This window comes from Peromyscus maniculatus, chromosome 10 (assembly GCF_049852395.1).
Source record: "Peromyscus maniculatus bairdii isolate BWxNUB_F1_BW_parent chromosome 10, HU_Pman_BW_mat_3.1, whole genome shotgun sequence".
Classification (NCBI taxonomy): domain Eukaryota; kingdom Metazoa; phylum Chordata; class Mammalia; order Rodentia; family Cricetidae; genus Peromyscus; species Peromyscus maniculatus.
This window is the reverse complement of record NC_134861.1, coordinates 21,223,030-21,250,290: the sequence shown is the minus strand read 5'-3', so window position 1 is coordinate 21,250,290 and position 27,261 is coordinate 21,223,030.

The window sequence follows — 27,261 nt, the reverse complement described above, 5'->3', positions numbered from 1 at the left end:
AGCCCTAAAAACAAGGATAATTGATTTGTGTTTCTTGAGCCAATGAATATAATTTTCAGAGGGCCGATGTCAAGGAAACAATTTTTAACAATTTTTAAAATTCTTCTAACCAATTGCAGTGCAGTGGTGGATAGATTGTTGGCCTTTGAAATGATTTTAAGGAATTTTCAATTTTCACTGATGAACTTTTTATGTATACTAATAATGGACTAATGGCTCTGTGCACGGCGAGACGGGACTTTTAGGCATATTATTTTCTTTTTTAAATGGCTTGAAGAAAGTACTGAAAAGTGTGGGAAATGTAAGACTTTTAGGGATTTGTTTATATAATATGTAGCTGCATCAAACTAGTGATGTCTACAATTACTTGAGTAAAGCACAGTTTCAAGAGTTAATAATGAAAATTAAAGAGAATCAGAGTGTTAAAATACTCCTGCCCAACTGTGGAATGTTTGCAGAAGAGTCTCCATTTGCATTATAGGTACACTGATTTCTTATTATCCTATCTCTGGATGAGGCAGTCTAATCCGCAGGAATACCTCTACATTTTTGGAGAATTAGCACATGAGCTTTACTCTGGCAAATTGCACAGAGCTGCATAGCTTAAAGCTTGAAACAGCAGATATTGTTAGCATTGAGATTATTTCCTGGAAGCAACTCCAATGAGTAAGAAATTATATGGGCATTGAAGTTGATAAAATCCTACCCTGGTTAAACTGAACTCACAAGAGACGAGGGAAGATAAGAAGCGCTCCCAGAGAATCTATGAAAGTCCGCAGAAGAGCACTGGGCACTACTTAGGGAGAGATAATTTCAAACTGCAATTGTAATTCCTGGCAGACCAAACCTCGTGCTAGAATCCATACTAACTCTGACTTTACATCTCTGGATCTCAGTTTTACATATGTTCAAAATGGAATCGTATATGATACAGTTTGCAAGCCAATAAGTCTTTGACTTTTTACGACACAAAGAACAGCACTCTGCCACTGCCTTTCAAAATAGAGTGCAGCATGCCTCACAGACACGGAGCCAATAAAATGCTCTATTTATTGGCGAGGCATTAACAGCGTCTCTTATTTTACTCTGGTGACCCTCTTTGGCAGTTAGTCACACATTCCAATTGAGCAGACGCCACAAAAATATCCCTCATGTATAAGGAAGGAGAAAAGGTCTAATTGGCCATCGACCTCTCCCTCCCAACTCCCCTGGAATCACAACTCAGTGACTTCCAATTCATCACTGGGGGTCGGGCGACCTGGGCTCAGGAGGAAGGCTGGGTAGGCTGACTATCAGACTCAGGGGCAGCTCCCAGCTGCCCCCAGAACTGCCACTTCTATGAACATTTGAAAACTAACAATGACCACCGAAGCACCTGAATCAATGCTTGTCAAAATGTGCTACACCCAACACCAGGTACTATCAATGCCACATTTATGACTTTCTATTTATTTAATTTGCTTTTACTATTTTCTATGTAAAACAGTGGCACTGAAATCCCCATTTGTGGTGATATAAGGTCCCCTTTAAAAGTAAACGTGTATTAAAGTTCTGTGTATTGTTTTGTTTTGTTTTGTTTTGTTTTGTTTTAATTTAATCCTGCAACCAGCAGCACTGAGAGGCGACACTAAATGAGAATTCATGAAAATGACCCGTGACTAGGGATGAGAAAACATTTAGTCAGGGAATTTTAAAGCTATTGTTGGGGAAGAGCAACCATGTTTCCTTGTCAGCAATACTTTTTACTAAAAAAAAAAAAAAAAAAAAAAAAAGCAAGGTTTAGCATCAATTACTGTTTACTGTACTTTGACTTCATCTCTTCCTGGAGGACTGACCTAGGTAAAGCGTGTCACCCTTCTACAGATGGAAGCACTGAGAACCAGAAGGCTCAAGCAATTCATGAAAAGCCACCTAATTCCCAAAGATGAAGGAGAGATACAAAGCTTCTAACTGAGGCCCTTTGTTCTAGGCTAGCAGGCTGATTGTTCAATGGAAGAGGTCGTACGGGGGTTGAACATACTTTTGTATGAAATTTGTGTATTGAGTTTAAAAGTGGCACGTTAGTATATTTTCCAACTCTACAACAGTCACAAAGGGAAATTCCTTTTGAGTGACATGGCTATGAACTCAACTGAACTAATTAGTTCAGAATGGCACCAGGAGGTTAACTATCTAATAGTGATAAAACATTTTATTGATGAAAAATGCCATATTAATTACAAAAATTACCATTATTGTATCATTGTTCAGTATTTATATTCAATGAAATTATAGGTTAAAAATATGAATATCATGTGGTTACTGCTCTTCTGATCAGCACTTGGACTTGCAGCGCTGGTGTTTAACCTGGCTGTCATGGTTGAGCCAATGCCAGCTTCCTCAGGGGGGACTGCCAATTAGGAGTACAGAGATATTCAGAGACAAGCACACTCTGAACATACTGCCAAGAATGAAATGTATAAAAACAAACCTTGGCTTGCTGTAGACTTGCTTAAGAAAGAAAGACAGAGAAGAAGGAAGGAAGGAAGGAAGGAAGGAAGGAAGGAAGGAAGGAAGGAAGGAAGGAAATTGTACTTGCAATAAACAGAATTTTTGGAGCTTCCATGGCATATTTAATCATTAGTCTTTACAGTGAAACTACAAATTTTTCACAGCCTGAAATGAAAAGGATTTCTCAGAAGCATAAATACAGTCAGCTTTGGACACTGTGGATCAAAAGTACTGGGAAAAAGAACTGTGTCTCTATTGAACACACAGACATTTTTCTGCCCAGCCTTTCCTAAGCAGTGTAGTATAAGAAAAAATTTGATGATATTGCATCATATGTAGTATTATAAACAAGCTGGGGGTTGTTTTGTGTAGATAAAAGAATATATATGGGCTCTCTCTCTCTCTCTCTCTCTCTCTATATATATATATATATATATATATATATATATATATATAAAATACCATTTGATATAAGACACTTGAACATCTGAGAATTTGGTATTCACCGGTGTCCCAGAATCCATCCTTATTGATGTGGAGGGAAGATGATATTTTCACATGGAATGGTCAAGTTCGGCCCCAAGTTAAAGTCCTCAAGGTGCACAGAATGTCCAAAGGCCTCCAGTGTCACTAGCAGTCAGTGTACAGGGGTCTCAGACCACGTTCTAATCAGCAAAAGCACTTAGACAAAGAAGCACTATATCCCTACAACTTTCCAATCCAATCGCTGAGCTGAAGGATCTCTAATAGGAAGTTTAATTTTTTAAAGTAAGAATACTGTTTTTCAAAAGAATAAAAGCCCTGTAATAAATGTCTTTTACTTTTTTCTTTGGATACACAGACAGTGACAACTTTGATCGGTGGTGGGCATGAGATCTGAAATATAGCTCTCTGAACTGTAAAGACACAGAACCTAAACTCAGTGTGAAGGGCTAGAGCCCATTTATGCAAGCATAATTAGCTGAACCCCCGACCTTTCATTCTGAAATTAGCGAGCATTTTCATTTTCCATATGCAATCACTTACTGTCCTTTTCTGCTATTAATGTTTCAAGAAGCAAGGACATTTAAATGAGAAAAGAATTCTTTTAAAGCCCTCTTTTAATTTGACGCTGAGCATCTGAGCTGCTGAAGCCGGGGCTGGAAAACCCTTGAAACTGCCACTTTCCAGCAGGGATCTTCTCAGAGGAAAGGGGCACGGGGAAGGGGCCAGTCCCTGTGACTCTGTCCCAGCAAGGATCTTCCCAGAGTAAAGACAAACCAGAGAAGAGGTCCCTGGGATTCTGTCCTGAGCCCCCCAGTAACAGAGTAATAGCTTTCACTGCCAAGGGTGGGTTTTGTTTTTTGCTCCCCTCCCCCTTTTCTTTTGTTCATATCTTTTGAACAGGGTCCTCTCATAGACAGCTATGAAAAAAAGATGGCTTATAAATGTCCCGATTGGAAGGTCTGCCAATCATGTCAGTGCCACAGTGCCATCTCGGGCACCGGAGACCTTGGGAAACTGTAGACTATGAGTTGTTAAATGATGTGCAGTTTGAAACCTACTCACTTTGAGAAACATGGCAAGCGCCTGCCTGTGTCTCTGCCCTTCTTCTAAATAATCAAGGAGATGTAAAGGATTAAAAATTGGCTGCATGTGGCCAGCAAGACAGCTCAGTGGGTAAAGACACTTGCCAGGAAAGCTTGAGAAATGGATTTCACAAAGTTGCCATCTGACCTCATATTACATGTCACACACAAGCATACCAATAATAACTTTAAAATGTTTTTAATTGCCTATGCTTTATTTACTCAAGGCTTACTTTGCTAAAGTGGGGAATCTCACCCCATTCATCAGATCATGCTTTTCAATCCCAAATAGCCATAGCCTGTCTTTCCTGCCTCTCTCAGGGTAGTTGGCAAACACTCCAGAATGACTACTCCTCACAAAATAAAGGTAAGCGGTTGTTAGCTGTTAAGCTGTCAAGCCTATCCATACAGAGTGAAGGTAAATAACTATTGGAATAAAACATGATTATAGCCTCCACATCACAGTGAAGCAACCCGTAGTCACCTCATGTAGGTGCCCACAAGGCAGAGACAAAGGGGACTCTCACCAAAAGGAAGGACGGAATCAGATGGAGTCTGCCAAACTTCATGTCTTGACACTCCAAGAGAGTCTGGTTGCATTGGCCTGGGCTGGGGCTGGGTGGACCTGCACACGTGTGTGATTTAGACTGAAAGCTCTTTCCGGACGATGTTGGGTATACATCAACTCTCCCCACAGTGTCTTCTTTCCCTGCTACTGGATAGACCACAGCAGCCCCTCTGCCTGCTCCCCTGTAGGTCCCCTTAGTCTTTTTTAGAAAGTCGTAGCTAAAACTTGGGCAAACCTTTCCATTTCAGAGTATAAGAAATCCTAGGGTTTTGTACCACTGGTTCCTCTTCTCTTTGTCTAGCACAATGGTTCTCAAACTGCTGGTAGAGCGATCCTTTCACAGGGGTCGACTAAGACTGTCTGCATTACAGATATTTACATTAGCAAAATTACAGTTATAAAGTAGCAGGAAAAACACTTTCATGGCTGGGCTTCACCACAGCATGAGGAACTGCATTAAAGGGTCGGAGCGTTAGGAAGGGTGAGAACCAGCTCAGAAATGCAGCCCGCAGTATTAAAAGGCAAACAGCAACACATCAAGAGCGAGGAAAGAAAAGGCTGTGAGGTCCTTTGGCTCCTCCAGCGTGACTTGAAGTAGAAGAGGAATAGGAGGAACCCGTCTCAGAAGCAGGTTTTCGTGAGTTCGATCCCGAAGGGGGAGAAAAACCAAACCTTCAGCTGGGAAGAGAGGCATCTCCCCAACTGTAGCTGTTCTAACTTTCCTTCCTCACAGAAGGGGAGAGACAAACCTCACACACACTTGTGAAGGGCACAGCCCAGAGGCAGGCATAGGCTGGGGTTATAGTCATGTTTCCCTCCCAGACATACTCACAAACAAGCATCTGTGAAGAGAGCTAAAAGACACACTTCTAAGGAAGAGTTCTTGGAGATGATAAAGACAACAATGGAGAAGAAAGCAAAAGGACACCAGCACGCGAAGCCTGAGTCTCCAGGAAAACATTAGAGTCCGCCTCCGAGCCAAACAAACGTGAGCCCTCACATTTGAAAGGGTGCCTGACAAAGTCTGATTACTAGCGAACTCGTTTGTAACGAGCTCCTTTTTGCTGCATGTATTCATGGCTTCTGCTCCAGCATTTTTCTTTGTTCTTCTCTTCCTGCCGTCTCTGGTTAGTTGAAATGTTTCGTGTAATTTCATTTTGTTGCCTTTCCTAGGATATCGGGTATAATCTCGCCTAAAATGTTTCCATAGTTCTCCTTGAAGTATGCACTTTCAGGTGGCACAAATTGAAAGAAGGATCTAGTCAGACTAATCGTGGACAAAGAAAACTTTAGGGAATGAAAATTATCGGCCATGGAAAGCGTCAGCATCAGGTTAAACGATCAGTTTTCCAAGAAGCTATAAGAACTTCCTGTGTTTTGCTAACGACAGAGTACCTGAACATAAATTTCATAGAACTGCAAGGAGGTTTAGTTAGAGATGTCAGCACCCCTCTTTTGCTAACTGAGAGTGGGCAGGCAGAAAACCAGTATGAATACAGTTGACCTGAACAGTCAACTTACGTAATCAACGACTATGGAATTCTCCTTAACAGCACCAGGAATGTGTATTCTTCTTAAGCTGCCGTTCCCAAGTAGACCACCTTTGGGGTCTTCAAACATACTTTAACAGTCTAAAAATCATAAAAATTACCTCCTCACACTACACTGTAACAAAACTAGAAGTACTCTAAGGCAAATGTTTGGAAAATCCTTAAATACAGGGAGATGAAGCAATTTTTTTCTAAGTAACACACTTGTTTAAAAAAAAAAGAGAAATGTTAAGATGTCTGAATATACAATTTCCCCAGATACCAAAAGCAATCATGACAAAAAAAAAAAAAAAAAGCCGTGCTGAAGGTCTCATTATACCTGAATCCAAGCTACTTAGCAGAGCCATAGGAACAAAAACAGCTTGATACTCTCACAGAGAGACAAGTAGATGAGCGCACAGACTAGGGGGCTCAGAAAGAAACACCCAGAAACAGCCACCTGGCCTTTTACAAAGGAGCCAAAAACATCTATTGATGAAAAGTCAGCCTCTTCAAGTAGTCCTGGGAAACCTGCATATTAGATGTAGAATAAACTAAGCCTTACTTGTCACCCTGCACAAAATCAACTCAAATGCATGAAAGACCTTAATGGACTTGGAACTCTGAAAATGCTAGTGGGAACCAGGGAAGACCTTTCAGGACCCGGGCATAGTGTGCGGCTATCACACAGCATGAAACTTGCTCCAACCATACAGAACCAAGTTATATCCTTCACAGGAACATGGCTACAACTGGATAATCCTACTAGGTGGATGTAGTCGACCTCAGAAAGACAGCTATCAGGATTTCTCTCGTTTGTGGTTCCTAGATGTTGTGTAGATGTATAAAGCACATCTGTGTATATGATATGAGAGTGTAAGCCAAACTGTAAAGGGGATTAGTGGCAGGGAAAGGGGAGTAACAAAGGTGAGAGGGATCGGGCATGGAGGAGAATATGCTCAAAGTACATTCCATACGTACACGAAAACGTTCCCATGTAACAGTTCTGCGTGTAATGAAAAAAATGAGAGCAGAATAATCTAAGAAAAATGAATAATGAACATCTGGTTTGCTAAGATAGTACACACACATGTACAGGTATATGAAGACCTTTCTTAAAAAGACTAATAGCTCAGGAAATCACACCAAGATTCACAACTGGGACCAAATAAAATTAAAAAGCTTATCTACCAGTCGGCTTTGGTGGCAGATGCCTTTAATCCCAGCACTTGGGAGGCAGAGACAGGAGGATCTCTGAGAGTTTGAGGCCAGCCTGGTCTACAAAGCAAGTTCCAGGATAGCCAGGACTACACACAGAGAAACCTTGTCTCAAAAAACCAAACTAAAAAAAAAAAAGCTTCACAGGAAACAATAAACTGAGTGAAGATACATCCTACAGAATTGGAGAAAGTTTTTGCTAACTCTGTGTCTGACAGAGGTTTAATATCCAGAATATATGAAGAATTCAAAAAGCTAAGTACCACAAAGCCAAACAACCCAATCAGTAAGTGGAGTAATGCAACAAAGAGACAGTTCTCAAAACATGAACCATGCTGACCAAGAAGTATGAAAAGGTGTGCAGCATTCTTAGCCATTGTGGGAATGCACATTAAAACCACACTTGAGGTTCCACCTTGATCCCAAGGGCTAGCACTAATCAAAAGGAAAAAAAAAAAAAGCCTGGTGAGGATGTGGGGGAAGGAGTTAAACTAGTATGGCCACTGTGGAAATCAGTATGGTGATCCCTAAAATAAACAAACAAACAAATTAAACTACCACAAGACCCAACTATGCCACTCCTGTGCCCCCACCAGAGGACTGGAAGTCAACATGCCACAGAGACACTTGGACATCCATGTTTACTGCTGCGCTGCTCACAACAGTCAAGTTATGGACTTAGGTCTTCTCAACAGATGAATGGACAAAAAAGTGAAAATGTCATAGATCAGGGTGGTGACACAGGTCTTTAATCCCAGTGCCTGGGAGGAAAAGAAGGGGACCTCCTGTAAGATCAAGACCAGCCTGAACTACATAGCAAATTCCAGGCCAGACAGGGCTGACCTGGAGAGAGAGAGAGAGAGAGAGAGAGAGAGAGAGAGAGAGAGAGAGAGAGAGAGAGAGAGAGACAGAGACAGAGACAGAGACAGAGACAGAGACAGAGAGATAGAGAAGAAAAGGGGAAAAGACAAGAAGAGAAGGAAGGAAGAAGGAAAGAAGGGAAATGCTGTTACAGTATGATTACACAATGGAGTTTTATTCAATCATAAATAAGAACGAACTTGTCTTTTGTTGGAAAACTGTTTCAACTAGAGGCCATTGTGTTAAGTGAAGTAAGCCAAACTCAAAAGCTCAGTATTAGATATTTTCTCTCATAAGTGAATCCAAGGGTGTTTTAAAGACACATAAAACAGTCTGGTGTATGACATGAAAGCAAAAGAAAGACTGGGTAGGTAGAGCAAAGTGTTAACAGCAGTGAGGAAGGAAAGTGGGAGATAAATACAGCAAAATATATGATAGGCTCCAAAGAAAGTTTCTTCATGAAATCTTTAAGTAAGTGCAATCAACAATCGATAACCTATGAAAAGAAAACACCAATTCTAGATGATTTCATCAGCAATTCTACTAACATGTAAGAAGGAAAACGATGTGATTCTCCAGTCTCACCTAGAGCTAAAATCTGGAGGAAATTTTCAGAATTCCACCTGTAAGCCCAGAATTACACTGATATCAAATCATAAGAAATGGAAAAAGGTAGACAGAAATCAGTTAGGAGCCCAAAATCCTTAACAAAATAGTAGCAACTTAAACACAGCATGTATGTGTGTGTAGTAAGAATTACACACATGACCTTGTGAGATTTAGGTCCCGGATGCGAGTCTGGTTCAACTCAACCGTCAAGAATAAATAATACAATGCACTGTGTTAACAGATTAAAGAAGAAACGTCACATGATCCTGTCAACTGGCCACAGCAACTTTCCATCCACTATAACAGAGGCTCAAGGCCTGGGTTTACTTGAGATCTTGTCTCCAATACAAAGTGAAACAAAACAAAAGTTTAAACAATTTTTGTTTGGTTGTTTGTTTGTTTTGTGCTTCAACAGTTCCTACAAAGAAAATAAAAAGACAATCACAGAACTCTACAGAGCTGTACATCTAACTTTCAGGTTTTATAGGAATGAGAGTTCTCAGCTTTCTGTTACACTGACAATCAGATCAGTCCCGATCTTGCTTAGGCTCCTGGCCTCTGAGGCTTCCGTCTTCATCACTTAGCTCTGTTGCTTTGGGCATGTAAGGCATGGTGGTGACAGGTGGTGGGAGTCACCTGCTCATGGCCAGGAAGCAGAAGACAGGAAGAGGAAGGGGTTGGGCAGGGCAAAATATATTTTGAATTATGTGATTTTTAGATAGAGTCTGGGGTTTGTGTGAAGAACTTCATCAACAGAAACCACATTCCTACATTTCCAGTTAATAGCAATAATAACAGAAATTAAATTTTAATGTAATTTGAGTTGTCTTTAAATTGTGATTTTTCTGATTTTATTATTTCAAATTTTTTTTTAGACATTTCCTATGAATGCATGGAGTTCACATTATCAAGGAGACACAGAGTTCAAAAGAGAAAATCAACCCATCTGCTTTTTCCCCCAGTTTAAAGTGATTTTATTTTATTCCTTTTTGGAAAATAAAAGAAATTACATTTTTGCACTACACTTTTCTACTAAAATTTTATATCAAAAATTGTACTATGTAAACTTTAAATGTTTGTTGATGCTCACAAAGGAAAACTCCGTTTTCTCCCAACGGAGTCTCACTGGGTGTATTGACCACACTTGAGAGCAGGCCCCGTGCCCAGTAATAAATGGTAAACACAAAATGAACTCAGAGGTATTTTTGGAGACTTTTTTCTTATACTGCCTTGTTTGGGCATTTTTTTTTTTGCCTTGCTGATCCTTTGCTCGTATATTATGATTTTCAATTTTGTGTTTTTATAATGTTAGTGTGTGTGTGTGTGTGTGTGTGTGTGTGTGTGTGTGTGTGTGTTTCCCATTCCTTTTTCCTGTGCTGGTTTGTTTGTTTAATTTGCTTGTTATTTTCCAAAAAGAGAGAATAAGAAGGATTGGAGTTGGAAGGATGGGGAAATGTCTGGGAGGAGATGAAGCACAAGAAAGCAGGATCAGAATATATTGTATAAAAATTATTTCCAATTAAAATGTTTGTTGAATAAACTGATAAACTATATAAAAATGTCAAGCCAATCTTTAAACTGGAATGAATAGGCAATTTTTAAATCATAGATATTTTTTAATTTGAGAAGTGTCGCTCCCTATTTTCTTCTATATAAAAAAGGAGAATGACACCTTTGGAAAATGATCCTTGAAGTACTAAGAAACATGCACTAAAGCAGAAAATACCAAAGGAGGAACAGGTTTAGATGGACTAAATGAACAATGCAAAGGATAGTAGAAAAATAAAATTTAAAAGCAAAATCAGAATAAATGCTATGATAGCCAAAAAATTACATGGAAAACTATCAGTATTATTTACAGTCTGAAAGTATAATACTCTGCAGGTATTAATGGCAGTCTGTTTAGAATGTTTTCTTATGATGGAAAAGTTGGTTTATGTTTTTCAAAGGAGGAATTAAAAAATTCAGAGCTCTATGTTGAGCTTTCTAGATGCTTCTGGGAGTGCTCATACACAATTTGGTTTCTATGAAATGACATGGTGCTTGAGCAACTTGGTATTTTCACTTGAGAATATGGAATGGTTCTCTTTTGCCGCATACAGATTTGCTTGATGCGTTCCATGGTTGGCAATATACTGCTTTTTGGATGTACCATTATCTAGTGAAAGAATTTCTAGTGAAAGTGAGGCATTTTTAGCCTTGGTTTCCTTTATAGAAAAATTTCTTCATAAATATATCTCAATCTTTTTGAAATGCTAAATTCAAAGCTGTGAACACTAAAAACTTTGTACAATGTAGAAAATGTTTTCCTAATCACTCTAAGGAAGTGTGAAATCTGCTTCCTACTCACAACTGATCTTAGCGTTTCCCCCATACATGAAATGACTCATTGTTTTGTGATTCTTGAATTTTGGATGAACGTAGTCATTTCTGTTGCAACACTTTTCCCGGAACTTTTAAAGCACTTCTCCTCTGCTGTGTCGCCTTTACCAGCTGGTAGGTCTGTTTCTGTCTGATTTGCAAGCTGGGTTTTAGTTTGGAGAAATAGATAATCTATGTAAAAGAGTACTATAATAAGCCATGTTCACCATCTTCACATTGGCTACATACGGTACAGTAAAGAATACTGGATTTCTGTTCAAATACCATTCACCCATTCATTTAACATGTGTGTATTATGCATTTCCTCTGTGCTCAAGATACAATGATGACTAAAACAAGACAGGGACGGTGTATAAATTTTAGGATATAGTGGATATAAAAGAGTGTATCATTTCAAATGAAGGTGAAATATTGGGGTCAACATGCTTGACTTACTGTGTGCTTCTTGTACCATAATTATATTTGGGGACCTTCATGGTTTGTTTGCTCATATATATAAACAAATGTGAAATGTACTTTGGGATAAAGAACAACATGAGGAAATTACTTACCTTTTTAAAATATCAAGTGAATGGCATTTACTACTGGACTGCATTCTCCCTGGTGATAAGGCATATTGTATCCTAATCATTGGTTCTACTTTATTCTTTAGTTTATTACTAGTTGACATCTGTCCATTCTGGTTTCTGTACACATTCTCAGTTGCTGGCAAGAGCAATCCCATTTTCATTTTCTCCTGGATTTCATTCTCGGTTCTCATGTTTATTCACTTATCTGTAGCTTGTTAATGACCTTATAGATATTTCATTGTTTATCAAGTAATTGGTGATGATGACATATTTTCAGACTTCCAATATGTGAAACAAATGTATCTTCCGGGTTTCTATCTTCTTTTTATTTCTTCTTTAACTTTGTTTCAGGTGTTTCTCTTCTATTATCTAGGCTAGCTAGTTTTTCTTTTTGCATTTTGCATTTATGTATATGAAGCTAAGTGCTGTGTGCAACAAGAAATTCAAATAACAGTGGCTTCAGCGCATATGTGAATTTTATTTGAAGAAGCAGGGAATCCAAAAGGTGAGCCTTCCATGGGACTGGCAGCAGGAAGCTGGTTCTCAGGTAAGAAGCAAAACTATTAACCACCATCTAGCTTTGGAAATATTGATGCATGACCTTCCTTGTATTGACCATTTTCAGACAGATACATTTGAATTCCACATTCCTCTCTTACCAGAAAACTAAGTATGGGTGTCCTGAAGGTGGTACTGATATCCCCATGTGTTGGGCTTTTTCCTCTTAGTGTGTTACATTCATAACATACTAAATACTGTTGTTGTTTTTTTACATGATCTTACTGTTTATATAAATGTTATCATGTTGTGTATCCTTACCAAGTGATGGACTTCTTTTTAACCCAACACTGCTTTCTAAGATGTATCCTTCTTGACAAGCATCACTCTAGTTAACTGATAGTAGGAACTCTGGATTCTTCTGTCTGCGACAATTCCGGGTTTTTGTTATGACGGCTTTCTGCAATAACATGATTTCTACACATATCTCCTAATGCATGATGCAGCTGTTTTCTAGGAAATGCATCCGTATGATTGTTAGTCCCGTGAAGTATACCTTAGAGCACATCCCAGGCTGCACTAAGCTGCTCTCCAAAGCCGTCCACTCACCTCAGATCATCAGCGCGCTCAAGAGTTCTCCCTGGTCCACAGTCACCCTCTCTACTAGCTGTTCCTGTCACTGTTTCCCTGCGTCTCTTTCTTTCTTTATTATTGAAAATGGATTCTTCTCTCATACAATGGATCCTGACCACAGTGTCCACTCCCTCCAGCCCTCCCAGCTTCCCCCACCTTCTCACTCCCCCAGGATCTACTGCCCCTCTGTCTTCTTTCAGAAAAGAGCAGGCCCCCAAGAGTCAACAATCAAACCCACAAAAACAAAGCACAGTAAGGCAAGGCAAAAGCCCTCACACCAAGGCTGGACAAGGCAAGCCAACAGGAGGAAATGAGTTCCAAAGCAGACAAAAGAGCCAACCAAACACACCCACTCCAGCTGTTAGGAGTCCCACAAAAACACCAAGCTAAGAGCCACAACATACAAGCAGAGGACCTGGTGCAGAGCCATGCCGGCCCCATGCCTGCCGATTCAGCCTCTGTGAACCCAAACGTGCCCTGCTTAGTCGATTCAGTGGGCCATGTTCTTCTGGTGTCTTCCATCCCTTCTGATGCCTACAATCTTCCCTCTCCTTCTTCTGAGGGATCCCCCAAGCTCCTAGGGAAGGGACCTGAAAGAGAGTTTTAGACCCTTTCTCTGCACAATGTCTGGCTATGAGTCTCTGCATCCGCTCTCATCTGCTGCCAGAGGAAGTCTCTCTGATGACAGTTGGACAAGGCACCAATCTATGGGTATAGCACAATATCATTAAGACTAGTATTGGGTTTTTTTCTTGTTTGTTTTTAGACCAGTTGTGCTTGGTTTTACCCCAGGCCTCTGGGTTATCCAGTCTCAGGCTCGGGCCTGTTCAGCCAATGCCAACTCTGGTGCAGTGGACCTCAAGTCAAACCAGACATTGGTTGGACACTCCCACACGCTCTGAGCCACCACTGCCCCAGCACATCTTGCAGGCAGGAAAGATTGTGGGTCACATGTTTTGTGGCTGGGTTGGTGTCCAGGTTTCTCCTTTGGTAGCCTGCAGAGGACTTTTCCATATCGAAATGACTAACTAGAATGGAGGGGCAAAGGCTCCGTTTGGACACCAGCTCAGCCGTGTCCAGTGAGCTGCGTGGGTGTTGTCTTCCACAATGGGGCCCTGCTGTCAGTGTGCAGAGAGAACCCTCTATCCTAGAATCAGCCTGGGTTGTTTAGGGATCTCCATGGGACCCCCATGGCCAACAATTCAACCGAATACAACCCAGTCCCATCACTAGAAGACTTGCCTGGCCACAAAAGACAGCCAGGTCATTACTAGGAGTCCTCGTTAGGGTCACTCTCACAGATTTCAGGAAGTTTCCACTGCACTTGGTTTCCACACTCCCTGCCAGATGACCCCCAATTCCAGCTGTCTCTCCCTGCACTTTCTTCCTTCATCCTGTCTGTCCCCTACCTGATCCCTCCTCTCCTGTTCTCACCTGCCCCCAGTCCACTCACAAAAACTATTCTATTTTCCCTGCCCAGGGAGATCCATGTGTCCCACCTAGAGCCCTCCTCTCGACCTAACCTCTCTGGGACTATAGATTATAGCTCGGTTATCATTTATATAATAGCTAGTATCTACTTATAAGTGAATACACACCATATTTGTCTTTCTGGGTCTGGGTTACCTCACTCAGGATGATTTTTTTTTCTAATTACATTCATTTGTCCACAAATTTCATGATGTCATTGTTTTTTAACAACTGAGTAATTGTGTAAATGGACCACATTTTCTTTACCCGTTTTCAGTTGAGTGACATCTAGGTTGTTTCCGGTTTCTGACTATTATGAATAAAGCTGTAATAAACATAGCTGAGCAAGTGTCTCTGTGGTAGGATGAACTGTCCTTTGGGAATATGCCTAGAAGTGGTATAGCTGTGTCTTGAGGTACAGCAGTTCCTAAATTTCTGAGGAACTACCGTATTGATTTCCAAAGTAGCTGCACATTTGCACTCCAAGCAGCAGTGGAGGAGTGTTCCCCTTGTTCCACATCCTCACCAGTGTGAGCTGTCATTTGTGGTTTTGATTTTAGCCATGTGGACAAATGTAAAATGGATTGTCAAAGTAATTTTGATTTGCATTTCCCTGGTGGCTAAGGATGTTGAATATGTATTTAAGTGTTTCTCAGCCATTCAAGATTCCTCTACTGGGAATTCTCTGCTTAAATCTGTGTCTCATTTTTTTTAACTGGATTATTTGGTTTGTTGATAGCTATTTTCTTGAGTTCTTTATGTATTTTGGATATTAGTCCTCTATCAGATATGGAGTTGTTAAAAATATTTTCCTATTCTGTAGGCTGTCTTTTTGTCCTATTGACAGTGTCCTTTGCCTTACAGAAACTTTTCAGTTTCTTGAGGTCCCAGTTATCAGTTGTTGATCTTAGTGCCTGTGCTATGAGTATTCTATGCAGAAAGTCGTCTCCTGTGCCAATGAGTTCAAGGCTATGCCTCACTTTCTTTTCTATCAGGTTCAGTGTGTCTGGTTTTATGTTGAGGTCTTTTGTGCAGGGTAATAAATATGGATCTATTTGAATTCTTCTACATACAGATATCCAGTTTGACCAGCACCAATTGTTGAAAGATGCTGTCCTTTTTTCTAGTGTTTATTTATGGCTTCTTTATCAAAAATCAGGTGTCCATAGCAATTTATGCCCAGAACAATTAAGACCCAGCCTTATGTCTGGGTCTTAAATACAATTCCATTGATCAACATGTCTGTTTTTATTTCAATACCATGTGGTTTTGTTAATATAGCACTGTAGTATAACTTGAAACTAGGAATGGTGATGCCTCCATCCCTACTGTTCAGGATTGTTGTAGCTATCCTGGGTTTTTTGCTTTTCCATATGAAACTGAAAATTGTCCTTTCAAGGTTTGTAGAGAATTGTGTTGGAATTATGGGGGATTGCATTCAATCTGTAGATTGCTTTTGGTAGGATGGTCATTTTTACTATGTTAATCCTACTGATCCATGAGCAAGGGAGATCTTTCAATCTTCTGATATCTTCAATTTCTTTCTAAAAGACTTGAACTTTCTGTCATACAGGTCTTTCATTTGCTTGGCTAGAGCTACCCCAAAATATTTTATATTATTTGAGGCAATTGTGAAAAATGTTGTTTTCCTGATTTCTTTCTCAGTCTGTTTGTCATTTTTATGTATGAGGGATACTGATTCTTTTCTTTTTATCTTGTATCCAGCCACTTCAATGACAGTATTTATCAGTTGTAGGAATTCACTGGTAGAATTTTTAGGGTCATTTATATATACTATTATGTCATCTGCTAATAAAGATACTTTGACTTCTTCCTTTCTGATTTATATCCCCTGATCTCCTTCAGTTGTTTATTTGTTCTAACTAAGACTTCAAGTACTGTATTGAATAGGTATGGAGAGAGTGGACAGCTTCATCTGGTTCCTGTTTTTAGTGGAATTACTTTGAGTTTCTCTCCATTTAATTTGATGTTGGCTATAGGCTTGCTGTAGATTTCCTTTATTATGTCGAAGTATGTCTTTTGTATCCCTAATCTCTCCAGGATTTTTATCAGGAAAGTGTGTTGGATTTTGTCAAAGGCCTTTTCTGCATCTGATGAGATGATCATATGGTTTTTTCTTTCACTTGGTTTATATGATGGATTACATTGACTGATTTCTGTATGTTGTACCATCCCTGTATCTCTGAGATGAAGCCTGCTCAATCATGCTGGATGATCATTTTGATGTGTTCTTAGATTAGGTTTGCAAATATTTTATTGAGTGCATCTTTACACTTAAAACCTTCTAGCCCTGGGACTTTTGTTTCTTTGTTTGGGTTTATTGTTGTTGTTGTTATTGGGAGAATTTTAATGACTGCTTCTGTTTTACTAGAGGGTTATAGATCTGTTTAAATTGTTTATCTGATCTTGATTTAACTTTGGTAAGTGGTATCTATCATGAAAATTATCCATTTCTTCTAGATTTTCCAATTTTGTGGACAGGATTTCCTCTGTGTCTCTTGCTCTATCCCCACTTCATTTCTGACTTTGTGAATTTGGATGTTCTCTCTTCATCTTCTAGTTAGTTTGGATAAGGGTTTGTCTATCCTGTTGATTTTCTTAAAGAACCAATTCTTTGTTTCATTGATTGTTTATATTGTTCTCTTTGTTGCTACTTTATTGATGTAAGCCCCCAGTTTGATTATTTCTTGGCATATACTCCTTTTGGATATGCTTGCTTCTTTTGTTCTAGAGCTTTCAGGTGTGCTGTTAAGTTGCTAGTATGAGATCTCTCTAATTTTGTTATGCAGTCACTTAGTGCTATGAATTTTCCTCTTAGCACTGCTGTCACTGTATCCCATAACTTTGAGCAGTCTGTATATTCATTGCTACTGAATTTTAGAAAGTCTTTAAGTAATTAATTTATTTCTCTCTTGACCTATTTTTCATTCAGTGCAGAGTTGTTTGGATTCCATGAGTTTGTGAGCTTTGTTTTGCCTCTGCTGTTGTTGATATCCAGCTTTAATCCATGGTGGTCTGCTAGGACACAAGAAGTTATTTCAATTTTCTTATGTCTGTTGAGACTTGCTTTGTGTTCAAGTGTGTGGTCAGTTTTGAAGAAAGTTCCGTGAGATGCTGAGAAGAACCTTTTTTCTTCTGTGTTTGGGTGAAGCATTCTGCAAACACCTATTAGGTTGATTTAGTTTATAACCTCTGTTAGCTTCAGTATTTCTCTGTTTGATTTTTGTCTGGATGACCTGTCCATTGGTGAGGGTGAGATACTGAAGTCTCCCACTATCAGTGTGTAAGGGTCAATGTGTGATTTAAGCTGTAGTAGTGTTTCTTTTACAAGAGTGGGTGCCTTTGTGTTTGGAGCATAGATGTAAAGAATTGAAATGTCATCATGGTAGGCTTTTCCTTTGGTGAGTTATATAGTATCGTTGCCTATCTCTTTTGATTAGTTTTGGTTTGAGGTCTGTTTTGTTAGATATTAAAATGGCTACTCCAGCTTACTTCTTAGGTCCATTTGCTTGGAAAATCTTTTTTCTACCTTTCACCCTAAGGTCAAGGTTGATGTTGAGGTTTTCTTTCTTGGATGCACCAGAAAGATGTGTTCTATTTTCACATCTGCTCTGTTATAGTCTGTGTCTTTTTATTAGGGAATTGAGACCCATGGTGTTGAGAGATATTAATGACCAATTATTGTTGATTATTGCTATTTTGTTGTTGTTGGTGGGGGGGGGAGGGGTAGTGGTGATGTGTGTGTATGAGCGAACATGTAGGCATGCACACACTTCCCTTCTTTTGGTTTTGCTCCTGTGATATTATTTTCTGTGTTTTCTTGGGTATAGTTAACCTCCTTAGATTGAAGTTTTCCTTCTAGTTCCTTCTGTAGGCCTGAATTTGTAGATATTTAAAATTGGCTTTTCCATGGAATATCTTGTTTTCTCCATCTATGATGACTGAATTGCTGAGTATAGTAATCTGGGTTGGCATCTGTGGTCTCTTAGAGCCCACAGAACATCTGTCTAGGCCCTTCTGGCTTCTAGAGTCTTCATTAAGAAGTCAGAGGCTATTATAATAGGTCTGCATTTATATTTATTTGGTCTTTTCCTTTGGAGCTTTTAATATTTTTCTTTGTTATGTATGTTTAGTGTTTTGATTATTATGTGGCAAGGGGACTTTCTTTTCAGGCCTACTCTATTAGGTATTCTGTAAGCTTCCTGTACTTTTATAGGCATGGTCTTCTTTAGGTTAGGAAAATTTTCTTCTCTGATTTTGTTAAAAATATTTTCTAGGCCTTTGAATTAGGATTCTTCTTCTTCTTCTTCTTCTTCTTCTTCTTCTTCTTCTTCTTCTTCTTCTTCTTCTTCTCCTCCTCCTCCTCCTCCTCCTCCTCCTCCTCCTCCTCCTCCTCCTCCTCCTCTTCCTTCTCCATCTTCTATTCCTATTATTCTTAGGTTTGGTCTTTTCTTAGTGTCACAGATTTCCTGGATATTTTGTGTCAGATTTTTTTTTAATTTAACATTTTCTTTGACTGATGTATTCATTTTTTTCTATTGTATCGTCAATGCCTAAGATTCTCTCTTCCATCTCTTGTATGGATGAAGCTTGCCTCTATAGTCCCTGTTTGAATTCCTAAAATTTTAATTTCCAGAATTCCCTCAATTTGTATTTTTTTAAATTGCTTCTATTTCCATTTTTTGGTCTTGAGCAGTTTTATTCATTCCCTTCGACTGTTTGTTTTTTCTTTAAGGGATTCATTCATTTTTCCAATTGTTTATGTTTTCTTGGATTTCTTTAAGGGATTTATTTCTTCTTTAAGGACCTCTATCATCCTTATATAGTTGGTTTTGAAGTTTTTTTTTTCTTTTGCTTCAGCTATATTGGAATATTCAGGGCCTGCTGTGGTAGGATAGCTGGGCTCCAATGGAAACATATTGCCCTGGCTGTTATTGATTGTGTTCTTATGCTGAGGTCTAGGCATCTGGTGTAGATGGATTTTTCTTTGGGCTGCCAGTTCAAAAATAATGACAAAGAAACTTAATATTAATTATGAAAACTCAGCCTTAGCTTAGGCTTGTTCCTAACTAGTTCTTATAACTTAAATTAACCTCTATTTTTTAATCTACATTCTTTTATGTAGCTCGGTTATCTTTACTCTGTACTGCCCATCCGGCTTCCTCTTCAGCTGCCTGGTGACTCTGCCTTTCCTCTTCCCCAAGACTTCTCTGTCCCCAGAAGTCCTGCCTAATCTCTTCCTGCCTAGCTATTGACCATTCAGCTCTTTATTAAACTCATCGCAGTGGCCCATCTTTACACAGTGTAAAGGAATATTCCACAACAATCTGGGTTTGGGATGATTATAGGGCTAGCTGCTGACTTCTGGGTTTTTCTTTGTTGGGTGGGTGTTTTTGTTCCTTGGTTTCTGCTTGCTCTCTGGGGTTTTCAGAGAGTGTGATGGCTGTGTGTTCCCTGTTTTGCTGGCCTGTTTGGCTAGTGTGTTCACAGAGAAGCCTACTTGTGTTGGGGACTGGACCAGAGCAACAAGTGGGAGTAGGGAGGCCAGAGGGGACAGTCTGTGGGATCCACAGGAGGCATCAGGGGGTGATTGCAGCTGATGTTCTGTTGCGGACTAGGGAAGAACCTGAGGGACTGGGGCTGCTGTGGGAACAAAGACCTGAGAAGGTCTGAGGGCAGGTTCCCTGGTCTTCTATTATTGCCACTTTTTAAACTCTTTGCTAATTCACAGCAAAGAAATAAAATGCCCATTGTGTCTTACTTGTATTTAGTTGATTCCTAACAGATTGGGCAGTTTTTTGTTCCATATTTTTATCTTTAATAAGTCTTTATTTATGTGAATGGCTTGTTCATTCACTTTAGCCACCTTTTACTGGCTTGCTTGCTTACAGTTTGAAGAGCTTTATATCTTCAAATTATCAATCCACTGTCAATCTCCTATTGCAGACATGTCCAGGAAATTTCTTCTTTCACATTGTTTATGGTGCCGTTTGTTATATAAAATTGTTTTAACCACATCAAACATCAGAATTATTCTTTATAGTTTAGTCTATATAAGAATGCTTGTTTCTATCATATCAAATATATATTCTCCTATGTTAGTTGCAAATGTGTTTTTGATCTTTTTTCCTTTGGTTTTTGTTGTTGTTGTTTTTTGTTTTTGAGACATTTGAGATTCCGTCTCACTCTGGCTGGCTTAATACTTGTTCTGTAGACCAAACTGGTCTTGAACTCACAGAGAGCCATTTGCTTCTGCTGGGATTAAAAATGTGTACCACCATGTACAGTCCAAATATTTTAAAGTTTTATTTTAACCCTGTTGTTTCTATGTCTTGCATAATTAAGTATATAAGTAGGTAATCAAATGTTATTCTCTTTCTTATCTATAACCAGCCCCTTCTCCCAATTCTATTTTTGAAAAGTCCATCCTTCGGCTGGGCAGTGGTGATACATGCCTTTAATCTCAGCACTTGGGAGGTAGAGGCAGGTGGATCTCTATGAATTTGAGGCCAGCCTGGTCTACAGAGCAAGTTCCAGGACAGGCACCAAAGCTACATAGAGAAACCCTGTCTTGAACCTCCCCAAAAAGAGAGGAAGGAAAGAAGGAAGGAAGGAAGGAAGGAAGGAAGGAAGGAAGGAAGGAAGGAAGGAAGGAAGGAAGAATCTGCTTGGTGTGTTTCATCAACCTACCTATCATCCTGTTACCAAAGCACTAATTACAATAGATTGATAATGAATCATAATATAAAAGCTCAAGTCCCCTATCTTCTTCTTTCACTTAAAAATTGTCTTTCCTATTTTTCTCTTTAGTGCAAATTGTCATTTTTTTTTGGTCTGAACTAAGTCTTTTAGTTGATGAGTACTAAATTCTATTTTTAAATTTATTTTTAGATTTAAAATTGTTTTTTCTGTCATTATTATACTCATATTTTGCATATTTATATCTAATTACATTATTATTTTTGTTGACACTACATAGCATATTTTTAACATTCTCAGTATATGGAACATATCTGATTTTTAAATATTGACTATCTCAACCAATCTTGTTGGATTCTTATCATGCTCCTTAGTCTTCTTAAACTGTAAATAAAATATACTGAGAGATTTAAATAGCAGATTGTTTTCTCAGAGTTCTCAATGCTCAAAGTCCCAGGTCTGATCTACCAGGCTTGACTTCAGAGGACGCATCATTTCCTGACTCTCAGATGATGGTCCTCATGTGGAGTCTGCACACAGCCAAGAGGGAGAGAAAGGCAGGGATGTGCCCTCATTTTAATCCTGTCAGCTCAGGACCACACTCCGGTAACCTTGCCATAACTACCTTCCCAGGACAGGAAGAGTAATTCAGCTGTGGGATAAGATAATGTAGCTCATAGCAAGTCCTGGGATTTTTGTTTCTATGATCTCTGCTTTTCTGTGTAAATAATTATATAATCTTCTTTTTGCAGCATTAAGACCACAATACTAAGTAAGCCCATTGAAGCTGTTTTCCCAGTTGAGGAAGACTGCTTCACTATCAGTCATAGCATTTACATAGTTCTGGTTGTTTGTTTGTTTGTTTGTTTAAACTAGATAAGCTCCATCAGTCTGTTTTTTTTCCTCCATTGCTAATATATTCTTTGTTAGTTATAAGTAAGCTTTTACTTATAATATCTAAGACATTCTCTATGTCAAGACTTTCTGAAATTTTATAAACTGTCTCTTAGTGAGTAGATATGTTAGTAAGGTTTTTAAAATTAAGTCATCCTTGAATTCCTTGGGACACAGAATTTCGATGGAGAAAACAGGAAACAAAATGGCTTTGAAAAGGTGCTGTTATTTTGCACAGTGCTCAAAAGGCTAGATAAAATGGAAAAGAGTAAGTGGTAGAGGATGGTAAGAGATGAAGTCACTGAGATGAAATGGGAAGGAGACCAAAGGAGGGTTTGAAGCAAGCGTGTCTTTATTTACATTTTCCAAACACACTCAGTTGTCATATGGAGAAGTCATTACAGATAAACACACGTGAAAGTGAAACCACCCTCGTAGGCTGTCCCAGGTGTCCAAACCAACAAGGGTGAGCGTGGCTGGGTATGGGATGGCTTCAGGAGGGAAGAAGTGGGAGACAACTGGAGGAAGAATCCATGGCACCGGTGGGAGGGACGCATGTGAATTAGAGAGCAGAAGAAGGAAGGCGACAATGAGGATTCTCGCTGTGGCTTTGATCCCATTTCCAAACATGATGTTTTCATGCTAACTTTCAGCTGCTTCTCTAGATGTTTCATGCTTTTAATTTTATTTAATGACGTTCTAAAGAGTTCAGCTCAAAAATTCGAGTTTCACAGTCGTTTTTGCATTAAGGTGAAATGTGTTGGACATTAACGTTGCCATCTTTCTTTTCCTGCCTGTGTGGACCCACTCTTCCCACTTGTAGTTTTTATGGAACTTTGATGTGATTGTGGTGATCACGCTCTCACTGTCCAACACGAAGATGCTCTTCTCTCCGCTGAACTTCGAGGTGTTGTCTTAGTAAGTGGCGTGTGCTGATCATTTAGATAGGCTTCGTCATAACCATAATTGGATGAGGTTTGTAGATGATCTTCTTACTCTTTTTTTTAGCTCTTCTTACTCAGTTTTTCTTTTGTGCAGTATAATGTATGTTTTCCTTTCCTTTCTGTTGATTTTCATGGCTCAAAATCTGCAGTGACTCTAGTGGTTATCTTTAGAACTTGAAATAACATATTTATGTTTCAGCTTCTTGATTTATTGACCCCAAATCCTGAGACGTCCAACCCATCTGTCACTCTCCCCCTGCAGGGGCTGCCTTTGGGGGCTCTCAGGAGCTGTGCCTTATTTAGCTGTCATTAAGTGATGACTCCTGTCGTGACATGGGTGTGGACAGTGTCATTTTTAACCTGCCTGTCGGTCTCCACGTTTGCTTCTGTGTTTAAATAATTATGATGCTCTCAACCTATCTTTCACCTCTGAATTCCTCATTTTGCGGTCCTAGTGTGTTTATATTTCTTCACTATATGGTAATATCTCAGTGTTTACTGTTACCTCTGACTCAAAAGACTTCCCCTGTGGCTTTTATTCAGCGAGTATAAGGCTCTCTAGGTCACGTTTTTCTATCCTCATGACTCAGTGGACATTTGGGTCATTTTGATATTGAAACAGTTTTAAGTGACGACATCTGGGGGCGCAATGACTGGTCACAAATGACCATTCCATTGCATCTTGAGTCTTCAGATAGTTTCACATGAAGAGAATATCTCCTGAGCTTAGTGCTGAATCATGTTTTCCCTGCAACATGGCCTGGCCCACTGAACGTAGAAACAGCTTTTCCTCTATTTCAAGAAGTTCTTTTTCTACTGTGGACTTTCTCGGGTATGCATATCTCAGCAATGTATACTTCCCTCAATCCAGTCTTCGTTTGTCAGAAGTCCTTTTCTGACCCAGTAATTCTGCACCTTTCTCTCCCCAGTACACCTAATTACTTCCAGGGTAGCACTGGATAGCCCCATATTTAGCCCCTCCGTAAATTTGTCATATTGTTTCTATATTTTGATCCCTTATTTTGAAGTGTGTGTGTGTGTGTGTGTGTGTGTGTGTGTGTGTGTGTGTGTGCCAACACCTAGCACTTACAAGAAAAAAAATATTTTTCTGTTGCCTACAGTGCATCGTTCACCAGACTGACATGTTCACCTCTGGGCTATCATGTTTCCCTCTCCCTTTCTTGTATGAAGTATTTTTACATTACTTTGGTTTGACGAAGACATATCTAATACACTTTCCTTCAGTCTGGACATGGAGTGTGCAGGTCTTTGGTGTTCTTATATACTCATCATTTAGACCCAGTGTGTTGGTTCCTTTGACCTGTAGTCTATGTGTTAAATGTGTCTTCCAGGAATGCGCCCCATTTCTATCCTCTCAGGGAGATAGTGAGCAGCTGTGATTCAGACCAGCTCTGCTGTCTTATAACACAGTTTTAAATGTCGCTCTGTGAACTTGGTTTCTTAAAATTTCAGCCTGTTTTCAGGAGGACCAAGATAAGAACTGTAATTTTTTTTTTCTCACCTGATTCAGGAAACAGTAGACACCTGTGTTCACCTTTTGCCACTTTGTCTCAAGATAGTTTTTAAAAAGGAAGACGAGCCGCACAGGTCCAGAGCTCAGCTGTAGAAGACTTACGCAGCATGTGCCAGCTCCCACAGCACAACACACAAACTCTCTCATGGAGAAAATTAAAATAAGGGGGACAAAATACCTACACTCCTGAGAAATAATACATTGATGTTTTCTGTGAGACTTTTTTGACCTTTTCGTGTCTACTCTAGACACTTAGAGTGATTCTGAACTATGTATAATTCCCCTGCATCATTCTTGGAAATTGGTCATAACAGAGACTAAATCTCAGCTTGCCAAGACGTTGTTCTTATGACTCTGATATTTCCCTGACGTGAGTCCAGCCCTGCCAGGTAACATGTGGTGTTAATGGCAATGGACAAGATGGACAACCAGACGTCAGCTGCCATTCTAGCCAGCGAGAAATTCAAACTCACTCAGCCTTATTATTTCTTCTGCCGACAATAGATTTCCAGATTAGATGAGGAGACCTGGAAATTCTAAGGCTGCATGTAGACAAAGGAAGAGTTTTCAAGTAAGGACGGGTTTCTTAAAAATGTGTATCTAGGCGCATGTTGATGTGCAGCTCTCATCTGTGAGAGGCACTCAGGCAGAAGAGCCCACCACACAAAATCTCAGCATGGAGGGTAACCAGAGCAACCGGAAGGCTTGGTGAGCTCCATCCAGCCTCCAGACCCTGCTTAAAGACCCTTTGCCTCCTTAGAGCAAGGGACAACTGTCCTCTTTCCCAAATGTCTTTTCTATAATTTTCAGCTTCACAAAGAAAAGAGCCCCTAGAAATACCTTTTCACTGGCCCCCACCTCTAAATTTTAGCAGAACTCTTGGCCTTGAAAAGATACATGTAAAAATGTTGAGTTGAGAAAAAAGACATCTCTGTAACTGCTTATGCAAAAAAAAGGGGGGGGGGGGCGGGAGGGAGAAAGAACACTTTCATTTTAGAAATCTTCAAAATGCACAAAAGTAGAGAAAGTAAACATTACTCACCATCTTATAATCACAGTTATTACTATGTTTATTCACTTTCATTTTTTCCATATATATTCAATACATGCTTGATTATGATAACTCTGTTTTTAGCTTTCCTTCTTATTTTATGATCACTTTAAACTCTATTATTACTTCTTCAAAAGCACCATAAAACTTCAAAGCTACAGTATTCCTAATAGAGAAATTCACAAAGAAAATGGACAGCTCAAAAAAGGATGAAAAATAACTACCAATTAGTTATATGCTGAAGCTAGAATGTAGTAAAATGCAATTTTAAATTTAAAGATTTGCTTTCCCCTATAAATTTGGAGAAAGATATTCAGACCTTTGAGTTCAGTGCTGACAGGTAACTCACCATAATATCCATTTAAATTTTAATGTCTTGCAAAGACTTTTAACATGTCACGGTGCGGTGCCCAGGTAGAAGTCGGAGGACAACTTTTTAGAGTCAGTTCTCTGCTACCGCTGTGGAATCCCAGGGACTGAACTCAGGTTGCTAAGCTTCGAAGCAGGTGCCTTTACCTTCTGAGGCATTTGGGGGCCTGGAGTTGTTTTCTGTTTGTGTGTTTGTTTGTTTTATTTTTCAGAGCAGCTATATAACTGTCTAGAATAATGACATTTTCAGAACACACACTTCAACCAGGCAGACAGCTCGCATTCTCCTTGAAGTCTTCTTCATTCCTCATCTCAGCAAATGGACAACTAATAAAAATTTTTTGATAAGCACTTTAGTTAAATGTCTAAATATACATATTAATTAAAATTAAAGTCTATACTGGTGCATTTAAATCGTAACAAGTATTTTCTAGTGCTAGTTAGGATAATTGAGTATCAGTTCCATGTTTTGGCTTTCGTTTTGAAAGGTTTGCTGCTTTTTAAAATGCTACATCTATTGACCTACTCCAAGAGTCTTCCAGTCTCTAGAAGCAAGGGTAAATCTCATAGACCAACTTGACCTAAAAACTTAAAGTCTACAGTGATCTCATTCAAATGAGTGGCATGCCATATCCATATCCAGTTTTTAATTATACAGCTGCTGTTAGAGTGGCTAATGGCTGTGCCCAGGATGCATTGTCGGACAGAGTTAGGTCTTTCCAGCCCGCCCTTAGCCATCTCACAGAGTGTGCTGCCCTTTGCTGTAATGTCCCATCAAAGCCCATGTTGTGAGCCTTCTGATGAGCCTTCAGCTTCCAGTGAGGGAACCCGAGGAAAGCTAAGGACAGTGCAAAGTCATTTGCAAAGTAATAACAATGTTTCCTGCTCAGGTGATGGCTCAGAGGAGATTTAATTGGACAAAATTACCCCATTCCAAGAATAATACTTTATACTTTATGTCACAGCGATCTCTGAAGGGACTTGAAGAGATTTATGAACATTGATTAAACATCAGCACACCACTTTGAAGGAGGTGATATTAATACTGTTGTACTGAGCCCAGAGAGGGCTGGTTGCCTATTTTAGGACAAAACAGTCAGAAACAATCCCAATCTCTGACTCCATGTCAGAACTATCATTCCATATGACTACGAAACTTTGGAAGATCTTACTTCCATGACATATTACAACTGAAATGGTAAAAGAGGGAAAAAGTTTATTTCCCAGCACATCTTATAATTGCCACGGAAGAATGCATGTTTGATTTGTAGAGTCAGAAAATATTTGAATTCTTTCTCTTGATCCCCTGAGATCTTAGCTGGACAAGTTCTGTTTATAATTAGTCTGCCCTCCA